This window comes from Marmota marmota, unplaced genomic scaffold, assembly GCF_001458135.2.
Source record: "Marmota marmota marmota unplaced genomic scaffold, marMar, whole genome shotgun sequence".
Lineage (NCBI taxonomy): Eukaryota > Metazoa > Chordata > Mammalia > Rodentia > Sciuridae > Marmota > Marmota marmota.
Window position 1 is genome coordinate 55,400,156 of NW_025999977.1, and position 6,000 is coordinate 55,406,155.

A 6,000-nucleotide genomic window follows, 5' to 3' on the forward strand; every position below is an offset into this window, starting at 1 on the left:
TTGTAGTCCCTCCTCCAGGTCCCCTCCAAGGACCTCTCCGCGGCTGGGCTTTGCTGTCTTATTTCACTTAATGGATTTACAGTGTCGGGAGGGAGGCTGTGGAAACCCTGGCCGTATGTAAATGAGATCTGATTTCTCAGCACTTCTTTCTGCTTTTGGAGAGGACTGACAATTCCCATATGTATACAGTACATAGATACACACCCATAGGTGATCAGGACACACCGACTTCAGGATGGGTCTCCTCCAGGGTACACAAGAGTGAAGTGTGGGGAGCGGGTGGGCTTGGGGACCAGGAGCCCAAACAAACCTCTCAGCTCTTAGGGAACATTCAAGCTAAAGAGGTGTAGGGAGAATCAGAGTGGGGTGCTCAGCTTGTGTGGGTCCAGGGCCTGTACCTGTGTGTGTATGTGTGTGCACATCCATCTCCATTGATCTAAGTAACTCAAGAGAAGCTTGAGCACCTTTGGCTGCTGCACAGGGAGGTGCAGTGGGTTAGCACCCCCTGGGGGGCCCCCTCTCCCCACCTTCCCCAGCCTCTCCATCAATTAACCCTCCCACACCTGGCCTGTGGGAGGAGCCAGCACTGCCCCAGGACCTAGCATTTGGGGGAGGAAGTTGGGGAGCAGAGTGCCCAGCTGCCTGGCAGGCACCTCTGTCATCCGTCACCCATCGCCCCAGGCATGGGTACAGCCTGGAGCCGCCCACCACTCACGCTGCCCTCTTCCTTCTGCATCCTGGCACCTCCACCTGAACCCAGGACAGCCTCCAAGCCTGGTGTGGCTCAAGCTGAGCAGGACCAGAGCTGGGTAGAGACCGCCCCACACCACTTCTCCGGTGCTCTGCCCAGAGAAGTTGCACAGGTGACCTGGCCTAAGGATTCTACCAACCCAGAACCAGCATGCCAGGCCTGGTCAGCCATAGGGACTCAGTTTCCCTTTTGGAGAGACCCGAGGCTAGACTCTGCACCCCTCCATCTCATGGATGAGGCTGCTGTGGCCTTGGCCGACACATCCTGCCACCCTTCCAGGTGCTCCCTCTGCCTCTTTCCTAAACAGTTCTGATGTTCACAGTCATCTTCTGTGATAACTTTTTTTTTTTTTAAATAACCTCTATTTTACATTTATGTGGTGCTGAGGATGGAACCCAGTGCCTCATGCATGCTAGGCGAGCGCCCTACCTCTGAGCCACAACCCCCGCCTCTGTGATAACTTTTAAAGCATCCTCATTCCCTCCTGGTCTTAGCAAGCAACTTGCCTGCGTTGCCTGTCTCCAAATTAGGTTGCCGATCTGAGTGATGAAACAGCTCGACGATCAAGGCTGCAGCCGTGGATGAGCGTGCTCAGCCAGGCGTGAACCGCAGAGTGCAGGCTTTATGAGATCGCGGTGGAATCTCAGAGATCTGCTCCTTTACAGACAAGCCCTGCGTCCCTGCAGAGCACCTTGACACCTTTGTTTTTGCCTTGAGGACATGGCCTGTGTGTTATGTGTGGTTGTTTGGCGGCGGGGAGAAGACTGGCTTAGAGTTCATTCTGCAGACTTGCCGGCATCTGGGAGCCTTTGAAGGGCTCTGGGGAGCAGGGAGCTCAGTTTCTGAGAGCAGACTGCTTTCATTGTCTGGCTTGCCTTCATCGAGATACCTCATTCTTTGACATTTCCTGCCCAGAAACCTTTGAACGGCACTCTCTTTGGTGATGGTGTGCTGAGCTCCAGGAAGCCTCTTTAGAGCCTCTTCTGTTGCCCAGCTCTGCGACCAACCACAAATAGGAATGGACGGTCTGCATCCAGCCGTGGCCCCTCCCAGTGAGGTCCACCCAATCTATGAGGATAGGGAGAATCAGTGCTTTGGGGAGAGATGTCTCAGGCCCAGAATGTCCCCCAAGGCATCAGTGTCCTCTTCCTGTGCCATTGTACCCATCAGAGAGAGCCTGCCTAGTTTGAAAGAACTCAGGAAAAAAAAAAGTCTCCCGTGCCATCGGTTGCCTCTGCCATCTGATCTGAGCTCATCTTCCTGAGTAGTGTCATCACTGCCACCAATATTAAGGGAAACTTCCCCTGAGCTGTGCCAGTTATGAGCTTTTTAGTATCTGGGTCAAGATGAAACTATACATTTTTACCTGTTAGAAGTGTTTTTTACAAGTAATTCATAGAGATGTATTATTATTATTTTTTTTTGGTATAAATGAAAGTGTTCAATTGGCTGTTGATAACTGGATTGGGGGGAAATTCCTATTAAGGGTATGAAACTTTGTTGATTCCTGTTAATGCACACATCTGCTCTGAGCTTGGAGGGATTGTCCCCCTTTCTGTCATGACAAAAACTTTCTTTGTGCATTTTCCAATGGGAGGTGGAGGCTGCGCCGGACGGTGCCCCAGCCTGATATCTTTCCTGGTGTCCATGTGAATGGGTGTCACTGAGGGGAGCTCATGATGTTCTGCTCCCCCTGTGATGGTATACTGCCTTGGAATGTGGTGGGGAAGGCCAGAGGCAGCTGGGCCTGCACTCCAGCTGCTGGCCTCTGTTTCCTCACAGCTGACCTGGTGATGCTGTGGCTCCTGCCAATGGGAACTGGGCTTAGTAGGATATGTCTGAGGGACCCTGGGCTCCTGAGGTGGTGCTGGGCTCCAGGGGCCTCCAGTGGAAGTGGCCCTGGAGGGACACGAGAGCCATTGACTCCTGATTTCCGTAAAGGCAGCTCCCTGCTTCCTCGAGTGGTCCCAGCTGCTCAGTGTGATGATGCGGTGTGATGCTTGGGCATCCTGAAATTTTCCTTTGCCTCATGCAGTGCCACATCGAGGAGAGGAAAGATGGAATCAGCAAACCTCAGGGATGGGGCATGACTTAAGTCTCTCTGTACCCTGTCTCCTCATTTGTCAACTGGGGATAATAATAGCACCAGCCGCAGAGAATCTGCATAAAGACTGAGTGAATCAGTCTAGGTGAAGTGTTTAGAGCAGAGTCCAGCGAACCAGGCGGCGCTAAGTGAGGGTTCCTGACTGTTTTACTCTTGTGTTCAGCTAAGCCATGGGTCTTAATCCAGCTATGGGTGTGTGACTTGGAAGTTTTTTGCTTTTAAGAAAAAGAGAAAAAAAATACATAATCAACCTCCTTTACTCTTAGGCCAAATTGAAACCTCGGCTAATGCACATTCCCAGGCTCCTGGTTACGATGAGGGGTTTGTGTTGGCAGAGCTCGCTAACTTCCTATGAGTTTCTAGGTCTTTGGACAGTTTGGGATGGTGAGCCTGGATTTTATTTACTCTGGCAAGGGCCACACTGAAGTGGAACCTGTTCCAGCAGGCGTGGAGCTGGGGAGAGTCAATGCTCTGAGCTTATATAAAATGCAATTTTAGATTATGGGTCAAAACATCCCCACCCATGAACAGGGAAAATGAAGAAGCATGGTGGCTGTGTCACTGTGAATACTTGGTACAGGTGTCTGAACGTGGCATGACTGGGCAGAGGGAAACCTCGGGAATACCCATGAGGCCAGTGCTGGGGAAAGTTTCACCAGATTCTCTGACCAGAGTGAGTGCTGGACGGCCAGCAGGATGGGGCCAGCAGGATGTGCTTGAGCAACCGGCCGGTGGCACCTGCCCTGGCTCGGAGCACCTTCTGTGGCTGGAAGTGTTCTCAGGTGTGGTTCCTGCAGATGTTTCTGAAATCTCCTCCACGGAACCCTTTGTGGCAATTGTTCTGACCCGAGAGCTCGAGGGAGCTGGCTTGGGAACCTGTGTGTGGACTCTGTGGTGACCAGGGAGGGGCCGTACAAACCCCTGGTTGGCACAGCATCTGTCACAAGCTGACACTGAGCAACTGTGCAACAGGCTCAATCCAACTGAGACAAAGTGGTCTGAGTAGTTTTTCTAGAAACAGCAATGGGCCTACCCTGAGTCATTCAAACCCTTGTCAAATTGCTTTTGTTAGGGAGTGTTCACTTTTCTAGACAATCTTACAAATGTAAGCTTCACTTAAACCCCTATCTGCATATGACCTGTGTGGTGGTCAGAATTATGTCCTGTGTCTCCTCACTAACACTATGCCAGCTGGTAAACCCAGCCTGGCTTTTTTCTTGTTTTTTTTTTTTTTTTTGGTACTGGGCTACAAAACCAGCCCTTTGGTTTTCTGTATTTTGTTTAGAGACAGGGTCTCACTGAGTCGCCTAGCGCCTCACTGTTGCTGAGGCTGGCTTTGAACCCACAATCTTCCTGCCTCAGCCTCCTGAGCCACTGGGATTACAGGTGTGTGTCACTGTGCCTGGCTGGTAAGCCCAGAAGGATACCAGGTGGGAATTTCCTGATTCTGAAAAAGGGTGTTAAGGATGGTGCAGAAGAGAAATATCTGCATAACAATGGCTGCTGTCACTCAGCAGTGTCATACACGCCCCCACCGGGGGCTTTCCTCCCCTCCCTGCAGTCTCTTAGGAACACTGCAGAGCACAGACTCTGCCGTGAACAGCTCATGGACCCCAGGGACTGCTGACGAGTCATCCGTGGGCCACATTCTACCCCTGGTGGCAATGGCTTCCCGTTACCTGTCTGCCATGATTTCCAGTGTGGCTGACACTTTCACGTAACGTGGGGCAAAGGGTGGCAGCAGACACGTGCGGCTGGCAAGGCCGTAGGACAGAAATTCCTGTCGTCCTCCATGTGGTCTGAAAAGGACCAGGAAAGAGTAGCCTTGCATCCCCCAGGTGCCTGCAGGTGAAGTTGTTTATTGATGATTGAGGTTGACAGGCCTAGTGCAGCCCCTTGTGGGGACCCCTTGGTGCCTGCTCTTATTGATATGTGATGGCCACAGCACAGCGGGTGGACTTGCAGCCAGAGAGGCCTTGGGGCCTCCACACCTGAAGGGCTTGGTGGTCAGGACAGGAGCACGCATGGTCAACGGGCTCACACCTGAGACCAGGTGGGAGGAGAACATTTTTGTGGATACCAAAACAGCCACAGATAGAAGACACTGACCACGGGCCAGGAGCAGGGGTTACCTTCTGTCCCCTCGTGTTGGCACTAGGGGCTCCAGAATTTTGATGGGAATCTGTTGAGGAAGATCTGAGATGAAACCAGTCATGATAAAATCAGACAGCTCGTTTCTCAAGCACTGAATCTGTGGGCAGGGACGTGGTCAGCGCCTGTGTCGACTGGCGGTGGGTCTACTCCTATATGTATCAGAGCCGAGCTCCTGCCATGCAGGGGTTTTAGGTCAGCCTCACTGGCAATGCTGCAGGGTCAGCGGCTGCTGCAGAGTCAAGGGCTGCAGCCAGAAGCCTGGTGCTGCCGCTCTGACCCTGACCTCTACTCAGAGCTTGGCCTAACCTGGACTCACCTCTCTGGGCTTCAGTTTTCTCGTTGGGCAAAACTTCTCCAGTGTTCCTTAGAGCTCCTATTTTGTCAAACTCTAAAATTGACACCAGACCTGAAATTCCCTCCATGTGGGGGTAGAAAAACACATACACCCCTCTGTCCCCTATGCATACGATCAGCCACTCACAATCCATCTACATCCCACTGTGTGTCCCTGTAAGCACAGGTGTGCGCACACGTGACTTGGTCCCTTCTGTGCTGCGGCTCACTGGTGGCATTTCTCTAGGCTGTTGCTCAGGCCTTCCTGACGATCGTGCTGATCCTCTGCCATCAGGCCTGTGCTTCATCATGTGCTGACCTACTGATGCCACTGACCTTTCAGTCCTGGGAAGCCCCAGGAAGAGCACAACACTCTTCACACTGCGGACAGCCATCAAGAATGCACCCTGGGGGCTGGGGATGTGGCTCAAGCGGTAGCGCGCTCGCCTGGCATGCGTGCAGCTCGGGTTCGATCCTCAGCACCACATACAAACAAAGATGTTGTGTCCGCCAAAAACTAAAAAAAAAAAAAAATATTAAAATTCTCTCTCTCTCTCTCCCTCTCTCTCACTCTCTCTTTAAAAAAAGAAAAAAAGAATGTACCCTGATCCCTGCGGACGTGTATTTTTAGTTGTCTTTTTTTAATTTTTAAAGAATC